We start from the raw sequence: 23,524 nt of genomic DNA on the forward strand, positions 1-23,524 counted from the left end.
AAAAAACCTTTCATGATTCAGATAGAGAATGTAATTTTAAACAATTTTCCAATTTACTTGTATCACCAATTTTGCTTTGTTCTCTTGGTATTCTTAGTTGAAAACTAAACCTAGGAGGTTCATATGCTAATTTCTTGACAGTTTTTCACCACTAGAGGGTGTTAGTTCATGTGTGTCATATAGATAACACTGTGCTCACGCACGTGGAGTTCAGGTGAGCCAGCTTTGATTGGCTAAAATGGTTGTCTGTCAAAAAAACTGTCTTTTCTCTCTTTAAGGGACATTAAACAGTGCTCCTTTGGTAAAACAAATATGTTAAATCAAAGTAAACATAAATAAACAAAACAGATTATGTATAAAAAAGAAAAAAAATGGTTTTCTTGCAAAATTAGCACTTAGAAATTCTCATTGTAGCCCTGGCCCCCAGTGTCATAATAGTGGAGTATTTATAAAACCTGTGTCTTATTTTGTCAGTTCTGAGCATGAGCAAATCAGACTCCCTGATATCTAGACTATTCACTTATAGTATATAGTAAACCAGTCTAGAAGTTTTATGACATCATGCTAAGATAAACCTTCCTGCAGAGGATTCCTCCTCTTTGTAGGGCTGTAACAGTAAGTAATGGGCACTTTACAAATGTAGTGGAAAAATAAATAAACGTTAAAATTAATTAAAATAGACTAATGATGCATGTTCCAAAGATTTCTATTAAGTATAAGCAACTGCTTAGTGCTTTTTTACAATGAAACAGACTATTTAACAACCTTTTAAATTTAAAGCCATTCTAAACCATTTGAAAACCAGTTGTGTCTAGTCAAGTCACACTGTATGACAGATCCCACTATAGATAATCATTTTCACAATGTGAATTATAATTTAATTCTGAAAAAAAATATTGGTAAAAAGAGTACCCCATTAATCCCATTTCGAGAACATGGGTGTGTGCAGTCTACAGACTAAATGTTAACTGCCAGATTATGAGTGCTAAATAGGGCTGGTCTTCAATTTTTCCAGGGCTGCTTATTATTTCCAGTCTCAATACTGTAAACTGGTATTGAAAAGGAACAGTATAGTTGAGACACTCAGCAATGACTTTAAACTGGTAATGAGAAGACACACTGTAAACTGATAATGCAAAGGCATACTGTAACTGGCATACTGTAAACTTGTATAGAAAAGAACTTTGAAAGTGGCACACTCAAGAATGACTTAAATTGGTACTCTTCCCATGCATTCCCCCTGACAATTGCTGCCGGAGTCCCGTAGTACACTGGGTCCCATTACAGAGGTGCAAGATAAGGATGTAGCTGAGCTAGGGGGTATAAGCCCAATTTTGTTCCCAATTTTTATATAGAATAGAAATGCTGAGTTTGAGAGGGCGCTAAAAAGCTTAAACACCAAAAATGTTAATGAATAAATGAACCCAATATAGGATACTTTCCAGATTTCCAATGTGACATTGGTATATGCAGATAAAGTCTTACTGCTGACCTAAATGTATACTTCAGATCGTGGTCCATGAAAAAAACTTTTTGTGCTATATAGACAAATTGTGATTAGACAATGAGTGATGCAAAGATAAAAATTATCCCATATAGGATGCTATAGGAATATCTAAAGATACTTACAGTTTAGTACCTGATCTATACATCTACTATAATCCGTAGTATGATAAGCTGTAAAGGTAGTGATATTCAGTGCAGAGTAAAAATTACCTCATATAGGACACTATACAAAATACCAATAAATTCCAATAAAACAAAACAATATATATGTATAAAAATGTTATATTTAATAAACGAGTGCTAGACTATTGCGCTAGTAACATAAAATTCATTTTTCAGTTTATAAAAGACAATATTCTACTGTGGATAGAAACCAGGGACGTCTCCCTTTAGAACATGAAAAAGTCCTTAAAAGACAATTGGTAAATTATAACACCAAAGATAGTGAAAACTTTCAACACACAAATTTTAAATTAAAATCAAAATTCTACCCTTCCCAAGACAAAGGACAAAATTTAGAATATTTGAAATAAATGTACTCAAAGATTTAGAAGAAATAATTATTCCTAAAAATGGTAGAAATACTCAGAATATCAATAGAAAAGAACAAGAGAAATTAAGAGCCTTACAAAAAAGATGGGACATCATCATCAAACCAGCGGACAAGGGGGGGCTGGGTGGTTGCCATGGATACTGATGCATACCTAAATGAAGCACATAGATTATTAAATGACACCACAACCTACGAGAAGCTGACAAATAACCTCACAGAGAAATATAAAAAGAGACTAATGAAACTTCTAGATTATGCAAACCTGAAAGGAATACTAAAAGAAAGGGAATACAAATATTTAACACCCTCGTATCCTAGAATCCCAATATTTTATTTTCTTCCGAAGATCCACAAATCCCTTGAAAATCCACCAGGCAGACCAATCATCTTGGGGATTCAATCAATTACAGCTAATTTATCACAATACGTGGATCAATTCCTCCGACCATATGTGAAGGGATTACTCACTTACAAAACTCCACCAGTGTCATAAAACTATTAGAAAATATTAATTGGGTGATAAATATGTTTTTAATTACGTGTGATGTGACATCTTTATACACGAACATACCACACCATCAGGGGATTGAGACGATAGAGCACTTTCTTAACAAAGATAAAGAGCTGCATCCAAAACAGAGACAATTCATAATTGACAGTATACATTTCATTCTACAACATAACTTTTTTTAATTTGGAAACACTTTTTACAACCAAATAAGGGGCACAGCTATGGGGACCAGGTTCGCCCCAAGTTGCGCAAACCTATACATGGGAAAATGGGAACAAGAGTTCCTACAAAGAGGTTGACTTGGGGAGAACCTGGTGTCCTATAATAGATATATAGATGATATTCTTATCATATGGAGAGGGTGAAAAAATGAACTAGATGAACATATGGGAATGATGAATAGGAAAAGTAAAGGTTTACAGTTTACATACACAGGAAGTCAAAAAAGAATTGTATTTCTAGATCAAGAAATAATGGTAACAGAAAAAGGTCTAAATACATGTACGCACTTTTAAAAAGGTAGATAGCAACGACATGCCAAAAGCTGCCATCTACAGAAATGGAAAGACAATATTCCATATGGACATACATTAAGAATCCGAAAAGACTGCACAAATGTTTTAGATTTTGAGAATCAAATTAAAATATTGGAGCAGAAATTCAATGAGAGGGGATACAAACAAGATATAATACAAAGTGCCATCAATAAAACTAGGGATACAAATAGAAAAGAGCTGATATCCGGAACTAACATGAAAAATAAGAACACTGAGGCCAAAAATTCACACATAGAAACATCGTTTGTAACCACTCGCAATAATGATTTCAAAATAATGGAAAAAAATCTAAAAAAAACATTGCAACTTGGTACAAAGAGATCCCATTATTGGAGACAAAGTCACTCCCCTACCTAGAATTATATATAGAAAAAATAAAAACCTGAAAAACTGGCTCCAAGTGAGTTTAGATTTGAAAAAGAATGAAATAAAGGAGAAATCAATATGTATGGAACAAAATTTGCAGTTTTTTTTCCTTGTTTAACATGCAAGGCCTGTCAACATGGAGTCAAAACTAAAACACTCACAAAATGTATATGGGGGCGCTATTTCATCAGCCTGATGAAACAGTAGTAATACCTAGAAACATGTTGCTGTATATCTTGGTGTTTAATAAAACACTTGTTATTATACTACTTGCTACCTTTGCACTTTTTGAGTGACCTGTTTCCACCATTGGATGGTTTGTAGCAGAAAGGAGGTTGCTTTACACCCCCACTTACTGCGAGTGGAGTCACTTTTAAATCCTGTGTATTCCTGTATCCAGAGGAGAGTTTTACCGGACAACTCTGAGGATCCGGTCTGTCCAGTTTGCACTATAAAAAAAGGGAAAGTTTAGTAAGGGCGCTAACAGCTAAAGATACCTTTACATATAGCAATTGTATGAAATGAACCTTTGTGATCAGTGTTTATTAAATATCTATGTAGACAGATAAATTTGTGCAAAAATACATTGAACGAAATAGTCGTAAGTGAAAACTAGTGGAAACACTAATATTGAAAAATAAAAAATTCTCTGGACATAAAACACTATAGTGAACAGGTATGAAGTGAAAATATGTGCAGTATATTTACTAAAAGATAGAGCTATTTTCTAAACTGACTTTGTGGAATTACAATGAATGACAAACTAATGCTATTTGTCTATGTAGATAATACTTAGGGGGATGCAAAAAATCTATAACAACTACTAAATTGCAAAGAATATTTATTAAATACTCATATAAACAATGATATAAAATAATGAAGTGGATTTCCTAAGCATAGAACATTGTTGTAAGATGAAGTCAATTAATGATTACGTACCAGAAAAAAATATATGGAGCTGATGTCAATGCTAATGATATCTACTTAATGGTTACAATTAAGATCAGCTAGTTTCTATACTGTCTTTGTAAAAATACAATGTTTTGTTTGCACTATGTTACAGTGCTTTACTAAATGTGAGTGTATATTATCCAGCATTTATCAATTGATATACCTTACCGAATTACGCTATGTGGCACCTTCTCCATTTTTTCTAGAATTATGGAGTAAAAACTAAAGAATTAATATCATTCCAGACCAAAGAAAAAACTGAGATCAAAGACATAATTAGATGCTCTGACAAAGGCGTGATATATGTATTAGAATGTGGTTGTAAACTCCAATATTTAGGTGAGACCATCAGACCCCTGAAAGACAGAATTAGGGAGCATCTATACTGCATAAGAATGGGCATTTTGGATACATACATTTACAAACATTTTAGGGAGGTACTCAACAATAGAGAGAGAGATCTGAAATATTGGGGAGTATGCAAAGTAAAGCCCAATTGGAGAGGAGGGGATTTTGAACAAAAAAATATTACATAAGGAAGCTGAACTGATTTATAAGATGAAAATTATGAAACCAATAGGTCTAAATTCAGAGATCGACCTTAGCCCTTTTTTTATAATAACTCACTCACTTTATTTGTATTATATTATTTTTTCATCTTGTAAATATGTTTTATTTTAGTTTATATATATTTAAGAACTACTTCATATACATTTGTATAAATTGACCAAAGTTTAATGAATGTGTTAAGTAGGTCACTTTACTTAAATACACTTAAAAACTATTAAATATAGATTTTATAAATAAATTATTAGATAATATATCAATTTGAGTCCACGTTTGTGCAGCACATATAGTTCACCTGCTATAGAACAAACGGATGCTTCATTCCCCATAATGACTATTCATTTGTTCACTTATAAACCTTAGAAATAATACTAGGTTAAATATTGTTCACTACCTGCTTAATATATGCATATACATTATCCTTTTTTTATATACACTGTATCAAATAGAGCGACATTTGGTTTTGAATTTTGTTTTTCAACAATCAGACACAAACTTTGTAAACAAATTCCACATTTATGAATGATACCAAGAGACATTGTCACAATACCACCTTACGTCAGGAACCAATAAGAAGTTATTCTTGATAAGACCTAGATACCGGGCAAAACGTGTCAAATGAATTACTTGGGGTGCCTGGTTCCCCGCAGATCATCAGAGGACAAGTACTTGTTGAAGAAATAGTGAATTGGCAACCTGGTTTCTATCCACAGTAAAATATTGTCTTTTATAAACTGAAAGTTGAATTTTATGCTACTAGCGCAATAGTCTAGCGCTCGTTTATTAAATATAATTTTTTTATACATATATATTGTTTTGTTATTATGGAATCTATTGGTATTTTGTATAGTGTCCTATAGGAGGTCATTTGCACTGAATAGTATTACCTTTACAGCTAATCATACTATGAATTATAGTAGATGTATAGATCAGGTTATCAACTGTAAGTTTCTTTAGATATTCCTATAGCATCATATATGGGATATTTTTTACCTTTGCACCACTCATTGTCTAATCACAATTTGTCTATATAGCACAACAAGTTTTTTTTCACGGACCACGATCTGAAGTATATGTTTAGATCAGGAGTAAGACTTTAGAATGTATCTGCATATACCAATGTCACTTTAGAATTTCACATTGGAAATCTAGAAAGTATCCGATATTGGGTTCATTTATACATTCATATTATTGGTGTTTAAGCTTTTAAGCGCCCTCTCAAACTCAGCATTTCTTTTCCATTATAGAGATGGCCATACATCACACATAATCTGGTTTCAAGGGACAAAGCATAGAATCTGTCACTTATGGAACCCGGATCCATTATTGAGTCATATTTGGTTTATTTAAACAATTGTCCCTGTCTCTTCATAATTCAGTGGAGTTTTAAGTACTCTCTGTAAAAGGTCATAAATATATTTGAACTTGACACAGGGCAAATTCCTTCTTGGTGAATATACTTTTCTGGGTGAGCCAGAACATCCAAGCAGTAGAGAGGATGTCCTAGGAGCATCCAGTATATTATCTCTTCCAAGGTGCAGTACTCAAATAACAATTATGGGCCAGGTTACGAGTGGAGTGCAAATGTTTGCGTGTGAGCGATAAGTAGTTTATTAAGAGTTTTTGTACGCGTCGGCTTTACTGCTAGTATTACGAGGAAAGTTAACGCGATCACTTGAGCGCAATCGTGATTTACGCTAGATTGATTACCGTGTCCTCATAGCTCTGGTTGTCTGTTTAGCAAAGCAAAAAAGTTACACAAAACATCAAAAATACATTACAATGTACAGTTACACTCAATATAACTCAATCAAATAAAACAATATATATATATGTGTGTTTGTGTATAGATATATATTGTACCAAAATACCATTGGATATATGTAGAATTATTTTAAATATTCATATTTCCATGTCTGATTAGTGCACATGAGAATATGTGATTGGGTTTGCGAGCGTGTAGGGTTTTTTTCACCTTTTTATTTCACCATTGATTTCTACGGGGCAATATATAAAAGCGCATGCAATATTGTAAGTTTGGCTTTTTGCAGTCGTCGGGTTAGTGTACGAGTGAAAAAACGTTATTTTAAACTAATAATATGAGCGCAACCTGACACGCGTAAAAAGCTTACTTCTAGCGCAGTTAATGCTCGAGTGGGAGCTTTAATTAGCAATCCACTTGTTATTTGGCCCAATATAAGATAAATGTATTTTCAAGGCATTTCAGTTATAGAAAACTCCAGTTACAAAGGGACTCAGGACTCATTCTACAAGAGTTCCAATTTCTTAGAAGCAAAATGCACTGGTGACATCTTTCAAGAAGCAGTTTGTACAGAAAATAAGCATCTGCAAAGTTTAAAAGATTGTTTTATTACAATAAACATATATTATTGCAATGTATCCTTCATGTTATCATTTTTACCACCAAATCTTTGACTTGTTCCAATTGTATTGGAAAGTATTATCTAGTATGAGCCAAGATAATCATAGGATCCCTTCCCTTGTTATCCAACCTGCTTTGTACATTCATTAAGAATGGAGGGAGTCAGTAGGAGAAGCCACTTTTAATAAAAGAGGGAGTGACAATATTCTCTTTCTTTTGTCATTTTTTTTTAACACCCTATCTTTGTAATGTTTTGTTTTCATCTCTCTTTAGTATTATCTTGGTTTATGAGCCAAGATATAGAAAATGTAGTTTTTTAAATTTGATTTCTTTGAATAATGCAAAAAAAAAGCAAGCGCTATACAGGGTATTGAACCTAAAATGGGCCGGCTCCTTTGCATTACATTCTTGCTTTTCAAATAAAGATAGCAAAAGAACAAACAAATTGGGTTTAGTATCCCTTTAATGTATTACACCATGTGCAAAATAAACAAATATGTATACCTACCTACGCAAGGTGCAAAAAAAGACAATTTGAAAATGCACTACCATTATGTCACTTCAAGCATAGGCAAAGCCAGATCCGTCTAACATATAAGGTACAGTTTTTAAGTGCAACTTTGAAGACAAAATGATGCTGTTGCTGGCTGTTCATTTGCCTATCTATCTAACAATCCATTTACTTATATATCTGATAAGCAGCACAATCACAATCTATTGACTAAACAATTTAAAGATGAAGTAATTCTGTTAATAATTGATGAGCTACTGCATGAATAAATCCAAAAATAATGGAAATATTTAACTGCTTGTCTGCCAGACAGTGCAGCAAGACAGAGTAAAAAAGCACTTCTTTACAGTCATGGGTTAAAGGAATGTTGAAGACCTGTCCTATGAAATGAGAGGTAATGAAGGATATTTATGGTAGATAGCTGTTGTAAATAATGGGTTTGAGTATATTTAACTATAAGGATTTATGCACATGTCTAGTAAAGCTCTCATTTACAATGTATTTAAAACACATGTAAAATTTGAGGTGAAAGGTCAGAAAACTGAATGACAATTTTTAAGTTATTTATTACTTTACTGCATTTGTGTCCAACTCTAGGTACTGAAGGATGCATACAGGGCACTATTTACAGATACTTAATTGTCAATACAAACTGAGCAGTTTATTACCTAATATGAGTAATAATTTAGACGCATCATGCTGAGTTGCTTCCACACTTAAAGTGAAGGTAAAGTTTCCGTGAAATGAAAGTAGTAGTGTGTTACTTATTCAAAATATATCATGATCGCTAAGTTTTTATGTACTATTTGTTAACTTATCAATATAAAATCGATACTTGATCTGTCCGTGTCCGTCCGATTAAAGCTCCGCCTTCAAGTTGTTTCCTGCTTTCTTTGTCTATTACGTATAGAGCGTTGACACCCGCTCTATACGTATGGTAAATGCGCATTCTCGATGTTACTCAATCTTGCGCATGCGCACAATACGGCTCAACCGCAATTTGCGCATGCGCGACTAAAAACTTTCCCATTCTGAAGCACATGCGTTAATCCCGTTGCAACATAGTATTGAATGAATATCTATTCATTCATTACTATCTTGCAAGTGAACTGTAAAGGCTGCTTTTTGTTTTCTACGCTTTGCGATTATCATACAAGAAATTGAACAGATTTATTCAGCTATTCAATATTGATTCTTATAGGTAAGTGTTCCTTATATTTTAACAACTATTTATATCACTCAATTCAAATTTAATTTTATTATTAATAAATATTTGATTTACCAATTCTATTTTGAATCCACAATAAATCTTATTTCAAACAAGAAATCTTGTCTAAAAGATATAATATGAAGATGATACATTGTCAATTTGATGTTAAAACATCTATTTCATTTGATGTATCCAACATCTATGAATTTCATATCCCAGTTTTATTAACAATTTTTATTAATTGATAATTTTTTAACTTCAATTGATTAATGCATTACAATCTAAAATAATTTTTTTAAATTCGAGTAGAACTATAATGCCATTTTTTAATATCTAAGCACTAGATGGGCTCTCTACAGGAAACAGTTTATTTCTGCAGCTGTTAGGCACAGTGGAGTGGGTGCATCTTAAGGTAAGAGAAGACATTTTCATGCACTCACATAGCCCACAGGCTATTAGCAGGTACATACTGTATAGTACATCATAGCCAGGGGACATTTTACTATACAGACACTACAACATTTCCCCTAGACAAATTCCCTTTAAAGTGGATGGTCAAATTTAATATCAATAGAGTGCAGTTAGGTTTGGACTGTTATGCCCTTATAAGGATCTCAGTCTGCAAAGGGATTGTAATAATCAGATGCAGTCTTTTTAAAGGAACAGTATACACCAATTTTGATATAACTGCATGTATTAGACACTACTATAAAGAAGAATATGCACAGATACTAATCTAAAAATCCAGTATAAAACCATTAAAAAACTTACTTAGAAGCTCCCAGTGTAGCACTGTTGATGAGGTTAATCTGTGACACCCACTGTAAAGGGCTGAGAATGCAAGAAGAGCAGCCACCCCCCCTGCATATGAAGAGACCCTTTGCACAAACAAGAGCAAGCAGGTGTCTGTAGACTTGGGTCTACATCTGATACTTTGGGGCTTGGTTATGAGTCTGAAAATCCGCCCAATGTTATTAAAAAATAAGCAGAACTATACATTGTTATAAAAACACTTCCAGATGGGCTAAATAAATTAATCATCTTCAAAACATTTATGCAAAGAAAACTCTAGTGAACAGTGTCCCTTTAATTATCTCACCTGGACTCAGAGATTTAACTTGAACGCTGCTAGCACTCTATTTTACTAATATTTTTGCTCTTCATGTGTAATCTAGGCCATTGTAAATGTGTTTTTACAGTGATCACAATCCAAAAAATACTTTTACCCCTGGAGCTTGAAATAGTTACCTCCATAAGAACAAATCATTGATAAACTCCTGATTTTTTTAATTCAAAACCCAAATTAGCACAATTAACAATTATATCACAGGTTGAGGGGCCTGTATGTTGATCTCTGTCAATAGTGTGTAGTGATGGTAATAGGTGATGCGTGCAATTAACCTGTTGCGACCAAAACCATAGAGATATGTGTGAATGTCATTTAACAGAGGCAATATCAATGTAGTGAGCTTGTGTGTTTTTTGGGTTATTGGTTTTGCTGAATTTTATTAGTGTAAAACTGCTTGTTATTATCTTGTAACTTCATTGATTGAGCAGGCAGCATTTGTAACTCTTTTTAAAGAAGTCATCCAGTACGGAAACAGGTAATTTCAGTATTTTGAGCAAAACCAATGTTACAATTGAAAACTTTCTGGGGTACTAAGTAATAAGTCAAAAACTGGAGTTTATAAAGTCTATTAGCTGTGGAATTCTATAAATTAAAAATGACCCCGTAAATGTAAATTAAAGGGACATTAAACACTAAAAGCTATATTGCAAGTGGAGATTTTTTTTTTTTGCCTTTCCACTATAGTGATAACTCCGCTAGAATATTGATTTTTGTGCTAAATGTTTTGCGCTGGTATTGCAAGTTGAAAGTAAGCTGTTGTGGTCTAGTGGTAACCTAACTAGCGCAAAAATTCAAACTTAGAATATCGCTTGTGCGTTCACGTATTCCCCCATAGAAGTCAATGGAGAAAAAAAAGTGGGAAAAAAGCCTAATACCCCACACTTGTGCATCACATATTCTCATTAACGCTATCCAGACATGAAAATATGAATATTTCATATTCCAATGTTCTTTACTTAACAAAATATGTTCTATTTATTCATAAATACATATTTCTACATATATTTCATGTTTTATTAAACAAATATATATTTTTACCTATATATACATGATTATATATAGATATTTTAAGATATCTATAGGAATATCTATTTATAAAATACAAAGAACATATTCTGCTATGTACAGAACATTGGAATGTGAAATATTTACAGTAAATATATTGCATAAATATGTTTTTACATGTTTTCATCTACTTAAAGGGACAGTCTAGTCTAAAAAAAACCTTTCATGATTCAGATAGGGCATGTCATTTTAAACAATTTTCCAATTTACTTTTATCACCAATTTTTCTTTGTTCTCTTGGTATTCTTAGTTGAAAGCTTAACCTAGGAGGTTCATATGCTAATTTCTTAGACCTTGAAGGCCGCCTCTTAAGAATGTATTTTATCAGGTTTTTCACCACTAGAGGGTGTTAGTTCATGTTTTTCATATAGATAACACTGTGCTCGTGCACGTGAAGTTACCTGGGAGCCATCACTGTGTGACTTTGCCTTTAAGAGAGTGTGCCTTTAACAGAGTGAAATACATTATTAATTTCAAGTAGATGACACTGAATTTCACTAAGTCATGCTATAGTGGTAAACAATCGATGGATACTAATGATAAGAAGTCAAAACCCAGACAGAACGAGGGTGTAACTTTGGTAGGGGTCACTCACTGACACTAAAAGAACATCTTGATAACACATTAGTAGAGGGGTTAATGCTGAGCTATTATGTTAAAGGATTAATTACTATTATTATTAATTGCAGTGGGCTAAGTAATAAAGCCATTATGGTGTTTAGCTATTATTAATTATATCTAGGTAAAGATTGTTAAAACTATTATTGATGTATTTGACAGAAGTAACTGCATAAAATCAGATGTATAATGGTAAGCAGAAAACATGAAAGATGACGGCATTTGAGTTTAGGAACACGTCAGGGAAAGTATCTGGGTATGCCCCTGATAAGCTTGGGTGAGGCTAAGGCAGACTGGCCAGATGCCTTGGGTCACAGCCAACCTTAAAGGGAGCGGCCTCAGGGTCTGTGGATTTGTGCCAGAACTGTTACTTAAGTGAACAGTATAAAGAGGTAACTGTGGGCAATCTGATCAGTGTTCTTTTTGGAGACCTGTGACCTGTCGATGGACGCATCGTTCAGTGTTGTTTTTTCCCGTTGATCACCTTTTTCTCCTTATCCAAGATTGCCCAGATGTCCCCTCCCAGTGCGCGCCAGCAGCAGGATAGGATGATGCAACCCATGATCACGGTGATGTATTATTTGTTTGTTTGAAACTAGCTAGAATTGTTTGAGTGGTAGTTTAACATAAGATTGTTATCAGTAGTTGCGCAGGCAACTTAGTTATATTTTTCATTGCTAAACTGTAACTGAAGACTGCATAGATAGGATAGGAATAGGATAATTGTATAAGTATTATAATTGCATAAAGTGTTATAAGCATGAACAGTGGTTTGTGGTACTTTGTTGTTATAATTATATTGCAGAATAAAACCATTATTGTTATCATAAGATTGCAAAAAACCTGTGTGACGTGTCAGTTGTTTCCTTGCTGATAAGTGATATATGATAAGTACATATCCTGACAAAGAACCTCATAACAGTAGATAACAAAGTGAACGTCCGCCAGAGGGTCCTGTTCACCTCTAACATATGAATCCAAGGAGAGAAAGACAAATGGCGCCAGCACTGTTTCTTGAAAGTTGAAAACCTTTATTGGGGTGTCATCATAAAAGGACAGCAACGTTTCGGGTAACAAAAACCCTTAATCATGCTCACATGATTAATGGTTTTTGTTACCCGAAACGTTGCTGTCCTTTTATGATGACACCCCAATAATGGTTTTCAACTTTCAAGAAACAGTGCTGGCGCCATTTGTCTTTCTCTCCTTGGATATATATGTATATATATGTATATATAGATATATATATATATATATATATATATATATATAGATTAGGTTCAATGTGTATTGAATTCTGACCTGTTTGAATTACAAGTACATGTGGAAAAGTCATTTCACTGGGGAAAGATCTTTGCAAATCTCACTTACTTTCATTTTCCACTGATAAACAATTCCACTAAGGATTTTCTTCTTCTTGGGATACTTTGCTTGCTGAATTCCTGGAACCTTCTGGCCATTCTTAAACTGAAGCAGTGAGATCCTCTGCTCCCTCCTGGCCAGCTGAATCAGTTCCTGCTAAAGACTCTCACAAACCAGAGAGCTGCTATTGAGGGGAAATTGGAGTATTGTTGCAGGGACCGGTCCCCTAGCCTTCTCCAGTTGAGTCGTCGATCCTCTGCTGACAGACCACCAGAGTTGCATCCAGGAAGGCTAAGGATCCCTATACCGGAGCAAGGACAGCATGTTAAAGGGATTACTGGGATTGCAATTGATCTGAGGAAATTGACAAAAAAAGAAAATCTCTCTCCATGGGACTTTGATTAAAGTGGATACACACATATATATATGGAAGGAGCCAATGATTAGAGAACCAATTACTTAACAAACTGTGCGGCACTTACCTCATTTTGATTGAGGTAGTTCTTTGTAAGTAGACAATTCATCTATTACTATTGGTTTCTGTGGGCACACCAACTTACCTGAAGTTTGTCTAACTAAGAAATTGCTATCATGTGGAAAAATTTTCTAACATCTTTTTGGACATCAGTTATTGGACTTTATTACAATATTTATATTTATTGTTATATGTATACACTGTTGAATTTTAATTAGTTTTATTGATCGATACCATACAGGTTAACTGATTAACTTTCAGTGATAAGTACTGTTTTGCGCCCATACACCAATCTCCTAATCCATTTTTTTGCTCTATAAGACTCTGTATTTCTGGTGGAGAGGGCCACCAAGATTACCTTGTTATAGGTTATATGGGCAAATATTTGTTTTGAAATAATTTGCATTATCCTCTAAGCGCTGTTATTTTCCACTCTTTGTATCTATCTATCTATCTATCTATCTATCTATCTATCATCTATATATATATAAACTCAAAAAACAGAAAGAAAAAGAGGGGGACACTGTCGTGACGCCACAACAGCCAGGCGTTTCAGCACTCAGAATTCTTATATAAAATAACTTGGTCAGTCACACAAGATATTTAGTCAATCCAAAAACAAAGTTTATTTTGGTCATTTCCACTCCGGTGCAAATTACACAACAGCTGGGTCCCCTAAATGAAACCACATCCATATTTGTTGCAAGAATATTTATTATATGCAAATTACCTCATGCGTATTACATACAATATGTATATTCAATAATAAAAAAGCTGGCCAGCTCACACTTGGTTTACACAGTACAAAGAGCTCCAATTGAACGCTAAGTTGCAACACCCCTGCCAGAGGGTAGCCCTGTACTCCCACAGGAATATGCTACCATGAAATATAAATGGGGATCCATGCAAGAAGCGTTATGAGATTAAATTAAATGGCAACACCTCTCTCAGAGGATAACCAAATAAAAATTGGAAATCTGTTATCATGAGACAAACCACCTGAGGATCTATGCCAAAAAATAATAAATAACACTGTATCGTAAAAGCAGTGTAGATGAATAGTATTCAACACAATTTTACACACCATACGAGATGAACAACACCCCAACCAGAGGGTAGCACCACTAACAAAAGAAGGTACTTGCTACCATGGAAATCATACAGGATCTATGTTCAAATTGTAATAAGTGCGTAATTATAGCCACATATATGCAAACATTATCATAACAAAGTTGCAATTATCATGCTGAAGTTAGAACCATTATAATATAATCCTTATGCAATGTCGATAAACATGTCAGTTCAAATTTCCAATCCAGCACTTAATTTAAACTGTAGTGCATAATGGTATAAGACACTTGTTTCCAGGAGAGACACCTTGCATTGTAAAAGTTACGAACACGTAAATCCGTTAATACGTTACTGTAAACTGTTGTCGTTAAGAAGTCCTCCACTTCCAGGGTCTTTAACGACGGTTTATCCAGAACAAGGCATGTTGTTTGTTGGTGGCTGTACTAGACGTACTTCGAGTAAACCAGGGAGCCGGTTCTCAGCTTGAGAGAGTGACGTCACACGCCAACGGCCGTTTCACCCCCCACGTGACCAAGCGTCATAGAGGCTTCCTCGGGGCGTATACTATGGATCTCCATGTGTGGTCCTTTTAAACACAGCCTATATTTCGGATTGGTGAAATACTTTTAGTGTGATTAGAACAGCAATGTCAGAGAAAGACTTGCTAGATAAAAATAGTGCATATATTTATCTTTACTTATCCTAAATAAAACAAACTTTATTTGTTAGCATTTTAAAGTCGCTATTTTTGTGCATCGATCATGGCCCAATAGAAACTGAACAAACAGTGGGAATAGATACAGCATATACCAAACAATGTTAATACCTATAGAATTGTAGGTGTATATTAACCCAATAATTGCCAGTGAATATTTTAAAAATGGTATTATTACAAAAAGGGGGCAAAATCTAATTTTTCATTAAGTCCCCTTGGGGACAAAGTTTTCAGCCTACATATCCATGCTACCTCCTTTCTAAGTAGCAAGTTATCAATATCTCCACCTCTACCATACAGGGAGCATTTTTCAATCCCTATTACCTTAAGCCCTTCAGTTGAACAATTATGGCACATTTTGAAATGCAATGCTATATTGCTATTTATGGTTCCCTCTTTAGCATTAACAATATCGTTGCGGTGTTCTGTTATTCTATCCTTAAGAATTCTCTTTGTTTTTCCTGTGTAGAACAGTGGACATGGACAATACAAGAGATAGATAACATTATCAGATTTACAATTAATAAATTGTCTGATTTCATATGTTTTATAACCTGTACTAAACTGCTTAGTTTTTACAACAAATTTACAAAAAACGCAATTGCAACATTAAAAACAACCTTGTAGCTTTTGGCGTTTTTCTAGCCAATTTTGTGCTTTGGGGTTGCGTGTAAAATCGCTCTTAACCAATTTATCTTTTAAATTGGGAGCTCTACGTGCAACCAGTGATGGAAGTCACCCACCACACTTTTTACATTATCATCTGAAAGCAAGAATTGCCATTTATTTTTTAATATATTTCGAACCTGATTCCAGTGTCCATTATACTCAGTAACAAATCTTATCCTGTTATCTGATTTTTTCTCTTTTTTGTCAAACAATAGAGTCCCTATTAGTCTTAAGTGCACGATTCATAGCATATTTAACATTCCGTTTTGAGTAACCCCTTGCTTTAAACCTATTAGACATCTCTTCAGCATGTATATTAAATTTGGTTTCACTGGAACAGTTTCTTCATAACCTAAGAAACTGTCCAATGGGGATCCCTTTAATAAGGGACGGTGGATGATGACTTGAAGCAAGTAGTAGCGTATTAGTGTCTGTATCTTTTCTGTAAATCTCAGTTGTAAGTCTTTTACCCTCTTTTTTAATTTTTATATCCAAAAATGACAGTTCAGTGGTACTATAGTCATACGTAAGGAAAATATTTAGATTATTCTTATTTAAATTGTCCACAAATTCTTTTCAAAGGTCCAACGACCCTTTCCAAAGAATATGTCGTCCACATACCGATGCCATATTAATACTGAGGAGACTATCCACTGGTTAAATTCTTCAAATACAGTCAGGAGCTCCCATAAACCTAGGTGTAAACAGGCATAGGATGGGGCACAAGTGGCCCCCATCGCCGTGCCTCTTATTTGTTTGTAACATTTGTTGTCAAATTTAAAAACATTGTTTTCTAAAATAAGCTTTAGTAGTTCCACCAAGAACTCAGTATGCTTCTGAAAGTGGCTACCCCGAGTTTCAAGGAAGTGCTGTACAGCTAAGATTCCTAATTTGTGCGGGATAGAGGAATATAGTGCCACCAACAAACAACATGCCTTGTTCTGGATAAACCGTCGTTAAAGACCCTGGAAGTGGAGGACTTCTTAATGACAGTTTACAGTAACGTATTAAGCAAATTCTTGCTTGCTTTTTAACTTATTTCAAAGGTACGGTCAGGTGAAAAGTGTCCCTTAAATCAAGGAGAGGAATTGGCACAGCGAACAAAATGCACACACTATTAGTTTCTCATAGCGTTTCTTTCCAGCTTACAGCTACACGTGTTTCAACCCACAGCTGATCGCTCTAAGGGCTTCATCAGGCATGACAAGGTGATAAATACATATTTTTACTAGAGCTATGAAATGGCAGTAATAATTTTAGCATAAATCACGATTGCAATTACGCGATCAAATTTACTTTTAACTTGTAATACAAGCGGCAAGCCTGATGAGCGCAAACCCTTGCAATATACCCCTTATTGCTATGGCACAAACGATTGCACTCCACTTGCAATCTAGCCCTAAATAAATGCAAGAAAGAATAATGCCTTTAAAGAAAAGATTAGTCCATAGATATAATTTATGAAGTTTTATTAGCTGTTTAAATATTGACAAAATAAGTGTAAGTTTTAGTGTCTATAAACTGGGAACTGCCATGTTGTTGTTTAAGTTACCTTCTCTGCTGTGGTCAATTAGGGACAGTTATAAATAGGTCACTAGAGAGTGCAGCCAATGGCTGTGTGGAATATAACAGTATTCTACACTTCCATTTCTAACAGGAACTGACAATCTCACAATTTCAGAGAGGAATTACAGGAAAATGGCACAAAATAAATAATGAAAGTATAATGCAGAGTTTTTTTATGTACATATGATTTATCATTTTATATTACCATCTTAAAGTGTTTAATATGCCTTTAAAGGGCCACTAAACCCAAAATCTTTCTTTCATGATTCAGATAGAACATACAGATTTAAACAACATTACAATTTATTTCTATTATTTATTTTGCTTCATTTTTTAGATATCCTTATTTGAAGAAAAAGCAATGCACATGGGTGAGCCAATCACATGAGGCTTCTATGTGCCGCAACCAATCAGCAGTTACTGAGCATATCTATATATGCTTTTCAGCAAAGAATGTCAAGAGAATAAAACAAATTAGATAATAGAAGTAAATTAGAAAGATGTTTAAAATGCATTCTCTGGGGGGCGGAGCTAACCGCCAAGCAGAGCAGACGCTTTTACACAGAGCTCTTCCATTTAATCCTATATTGAACCACTTAATGCCATTATTCCTAGGCAAAACCTTCATTTTTATATCTATACACATGTCTTATTAAGGGACACTTGAAACAGCTCATTCGGCAGAGAATATAGAAAGAAGGCTCCAACACAAAGCTCCGGTATGAAGCGGCTCTGAGCCTCAGATGAACAAGCCGCCATCTTAGACCTTATCATCTTTCTTATAAAGGTGGATTAAACCACAGCATCACCGCATGGCAGGTCTCAAGCTCATAAACTAACGGGATAAGACCTGGACCTGCAACCAGACTATCTCTAATCGTAATCCTACTGCACCTGCTGTGCCTAGTGACATTCTCATTGTGGTTACGCTGGGAGCTGCGGAACCCCCCCGAATCCCCCTCCCCTCCACTAACCCCTCTTCCTCGTCTACCTTCCTACTGGTGTCGGGACCGAGAACTACTGAAAGGCAGCTACAGGGGACAGTCTCTATAACACTCCCGGGACGCAGCTTACACATTGTTACCGCACCTCTTGCTGAGAAATGGAGCCTGCAGTACAAGAGGGAGACAGGATGCCGCATCGATCGGAGGCCCACTACACTGATCTTCAGCAAAGTCTCCGGGCACTCATGGATCTTGCCAAATGCCTCCCACAAGCCCTGAGGGAGACGCCGCAGCAGAGGAGTGTTGTGACCCACCCGGAAGCCGTCAGACAGCACTACGTGAGTCTCAGAGACCAGTCTACTGCGAAGCAAGCTTCAATGACTGCGGATACCTCACCGCTCCCCGAGACTTTGAAATTGAGGCCGCTCTCCCACTACTACCCCGAGGTTAAGTGTCTCCCGGGAGCAGTTAAGAACGCCGCACACGTTACTTCCCCATGGGAGTCCCAAAGGCATAAATTTAATAAACTACTCCCAAAACTCTTGACATTGCCTAATAATACCTGCGGCCCACTGTATAGTCCTACCCAGAGCCTTCTCACCCCCTGTCAGGACACATCAGAGATCTGGAGGAATCATTGACCTGAGCTTATGCCTCAGTTCCATATTACCTTTTTTACCTGAGATCTGGTGTGGGTTAGGGGTTATGATCAGCATATACAGTTTGGTGGATATGGCTCTAGTATCTGATAATTTTTCCTTTTATTTTTCATATGGCCCCTTCCCCTTGTTATTTATCTACTTGAAAGGGGGGCAGAAGGAGTTGCAGATTAACCTCTAGGTGTTCCTAATAAACCTCTCAGTATGCCCTCTTAGCCTACATCTGTAAGACATGATAATTTCTGTAGGTATACCCCATATCATATTACTATGATCACTCAATCCCGCCCCATGTTTTCCCCCTTCTAGGGCATGGTCTGTGTTTATGCTTCTAACGTGTCCGTTAGGCTATACATATTCATATTTATACTCTACCACACTTAACTATTACAATATTTGTACCTAGAAGTCTCTCCCTTTATAAGATGTACTCAGCATGTGACTTCTTGTACTTAGAGTCCCTATTCATGTCAATGGTTTCCACAATTGCAATGGGGCGGGCTCATATATGTTTCTGTTTTAAAATGTTTACACCCAATGTTTTCTGTTTGGAGTTATGTAACTATGTTAGGGGATGTCTCTTCTTCTGACTCCCTTACTATACAGGTTATTGCCTTAATTGAATGTTTACATTAGATAATGTACTTAGAGGTAATAGATCACTCAGCAAGCAGATTTAGTCCCTGATCTTAGACACCTACAAATTGATATTATTATCCCTTTTTTCCCACTATCTACCCTCCCCCCTGGTTGTTCTACTACCCTCTTGTAGACAACACTCTCTCTATCTCCTTCTTGAATGTGAGCGGCTCTTGCCCGCTGCCTTTTCCTCCTTCTTTCTCTTTCTCATGGCCTAAGAAGGGCCGTTACATAAGCTAACTCCCCACTTCCTGCTAGGTAAAGAATATTTTCAATATAGATATGGGGACCTTCTCTACGTTATTACAACAAAAATGAAGCTCCATTATATATAGCTCACAGTTTCTATCTCACGTTTGCAGGGCACTAGGCGATGTCATCTATACATGCTCACCTTACATAGTTATTCATTCATGTTTGCAAATGCACTAAACCTAAATATGCTGTTTGATATTGTATAGCCTAAAACTTTATTATTAGCACAGACTTGTGAGGCTGAGTTCTTCTCTTTGTTCTCTCCTTTTAAATGACTAGCATGTTATAACAATTATTTGCTCTGTATTATTTCCTGTTGACTAGCGAACATTGTATATTGTATTTCTTTGAAACTTCAATAAAAAAATATTAAAAAAAAAAAATGCATTCTCTTTCTAAATCATGAAAGAAAAAATGTGGGTTTCATGTCCCTTTAGGTACTGAGAATTTGTATTGTGATCAGAAAAAAACAACTGACTTGTTAAATATAGGTTCATTTTTCAACAAACCAATAATTTTTTTACATATTAAAAAACCTAATCTGCAGCCATTAACAGACAGTAAATTATCAAATCATAAATTATGATCAACCCCTATGTGTTTAATCCCGTAAAAGACAGGTGAATGTATGTATGAAACACCTGCTTCAATCACTGGCCATGTTCTGTTTGTTGAAAAAGTACCAAAATGGGTTCAAAGGTCAGTGGTGGGAAGTGCAAGTATGTACAGTCTTGTGTACATGCATATATACACATAAACACACACTTATTAAATAAGTAAAGATCCAGCCTAATTAATTGTACTCTTCAATGCATCATTTGTTAACCGGTAACATTTAACGATTTTTTTTAACAAGGCTAATTACTTTAGCTCTTGGTACATCAGCCTTGAAGAGTAAAACTGCTGAATACTAAAAAGTTAATTGTATATCAATCAGTGTCTTTTAATCTTGTGGACAATACACTGAATTTTGCTGACGTTAATAGGATTAAGGTAAAGATTTTCAGTTTATTTATATTTAAGATTAGTTTAAGCAGCCAAGCCGTTTTCAGGTTTAAGTACATTTATGTACTGATCTATTGTGCACACATACTGATTTAAATCCTATGAAACCAACTAACTTGTAGCTATCTACACACTTATGTTGACATCTAATAAATGTTTAAGATGGTAACAACTGGGCAAATAAAAAAAAAATTAAATACCAGATTGGATTAAACTAAGCTGGTTTTCCTTTAGTCATTCTGTGCAAGTTGTTAAAGGGATAGGAAAGTCAAAATTAAACTTGCATGATTCAGATAGAGCATTTTTAAATTCACTTCTATTTTCAAATGTGCTTCATTCTCTTGGTATACCTTCTTGAAAAATAATACACACATATCCTACACTAGTGGGAGCTAGCAGCTGATTGGTGCCTGCACACATTAGTCTCTTGTGATTGGCTAACTAGATGTGCTCAGATAGCTACCAGTAGTGTAATGCTGTTTCTTCAGCAAAGGATAATAAGAGAATTAAGCAAATGTATTAATAGAAGTACATTTTTTAAAATTAGACATGTGCAACGCTAAAAAAATGTGGTTAGTTTTGTTTCGTTTTCATTAGTTGAATAAATAATTTTGTTTCAGTTAAGTTAAATCGTTTTTCGGGTTCATTCATTATTGTGGATAAATTCTTTATTCATATTCATTAATCTATTCTAAGGTTTAAAATAGAATAATGAATATATGAATAAAGAATGGATCCGAAAAAGCGAACGGATCCAAAAAACAATTTAACTTAACACATAACTAATTTGCTGAAACAAAATTATCTAAACCGCCGTTCCCCGACACTAAATAAAGCTATTAATCCCTTAACCGCTGCCCCCCACATCGCCAACACCAACCAAACCTATTAACCCCTAAACCGCCACCCCCCCATATCGCCAACACTAACTAAGCCTATTAACCTCTAAAATGCTGTTCCCCGACATCGCCAACACTAAATAAAGCTATTAACCTCTAACCGACGCTCCCCTATATCTCCAACTCTAACTAAAAATATTAACCCATAAACCGCGGCCCCCCCATATCGCCAACACTAACAAAATCTTTTAACCTCTAAACCGCTGTTTCCCCAAAATAGCCGACACTAAATAAAGCTGTTAACCCCTAAACCGCCGCCCCCACATTGCAAATACTAACTAAACCTATTAACCCCTAAACCGCTGCCCCCCCACATCGCCAATACTAACTAAACCTATTAACCTCTAAACCGCCGTTCCACGACATCGCCAACACTAAATAAAGCTATTAACCCCTAAACTGCTGCCCCCCACATCTCCAACACTAACTAAACCTATTAACACCTAAACCATTGCCCCCCCACATCGTCGACACTAAATAAACCTATTAACCTCTAAACCTCTGTTCCCCAACATTGCCAACACTAACTAAACCTATTAACCTCTAAACCACCATTCCCCGACATTGGCGACACTAACTAAACCTTTTTACCTCTAAACTGCCGCCCCCCCCAACATCGTCAAAACAAAAATAAACCTATTGACCCCTAAACAGTTGTCCCCCCACATTGCAAACACTAACTAAACCTATTAACCCCTAAACCACTGCCCCCCACATCGCCAAAACTAAATAAACCTATTAACCTCTAAACTGCGGCCCCCCACATCACCAACACTAAATAAACCTTTTGACCTCTAAACCGCCACCCCCGACATCGCCAACACTATTAACCTCTAAACCGTTGCCCCCCCACATCGTAAATACTAAATAAAATAATTAACCTCTAAACCTCTAGCCCCCCACATCGAAACTAGCTAAATTAAACTATTAACCCCTAAACCTAACACCCTCTAACTTTAACATACTTAAAATACACCTAAAGTAAAGTTACAATAATTAACTAACCTAAGCTAGGTACAAAATTACTATTTACTAACTACCTAGTTAAAATAAATACAAACTTACCTGTGAAATAAAAATTAAACCTAAGCTTAAACTAAAAAAAAAAAAACTAGCATTACTTGTTTAAAAAAATCTAATAATACCAAAAATAAAAAACCTAACATTACTAAAAATAATAAAACGTAACAATACTAAAAAAAATATATACTTAAATTACAAAAAATAAAAAACTACCATTATAATAAATAACAAGTGAAATTATATTAGAATAGTTATTCTAATACCCCAAAATACCCCAAAATAAAAAAAACCTAATTTATAATAAACTAAAGTTAA

This window comes from Bombina bombina, chromosome 3, assembly GCF_027579735.1.
Source record: "Bombina bombina isolate aBomBom1 chromosome 3, aBomBom1.pri, whole genome shotgun sequence".
Lineage (NCBI taxonomy): Eukaryota > Metazoa > Chordata > Amphibia > Anura > Bombinatoridae > Bombina > Bombina bombina.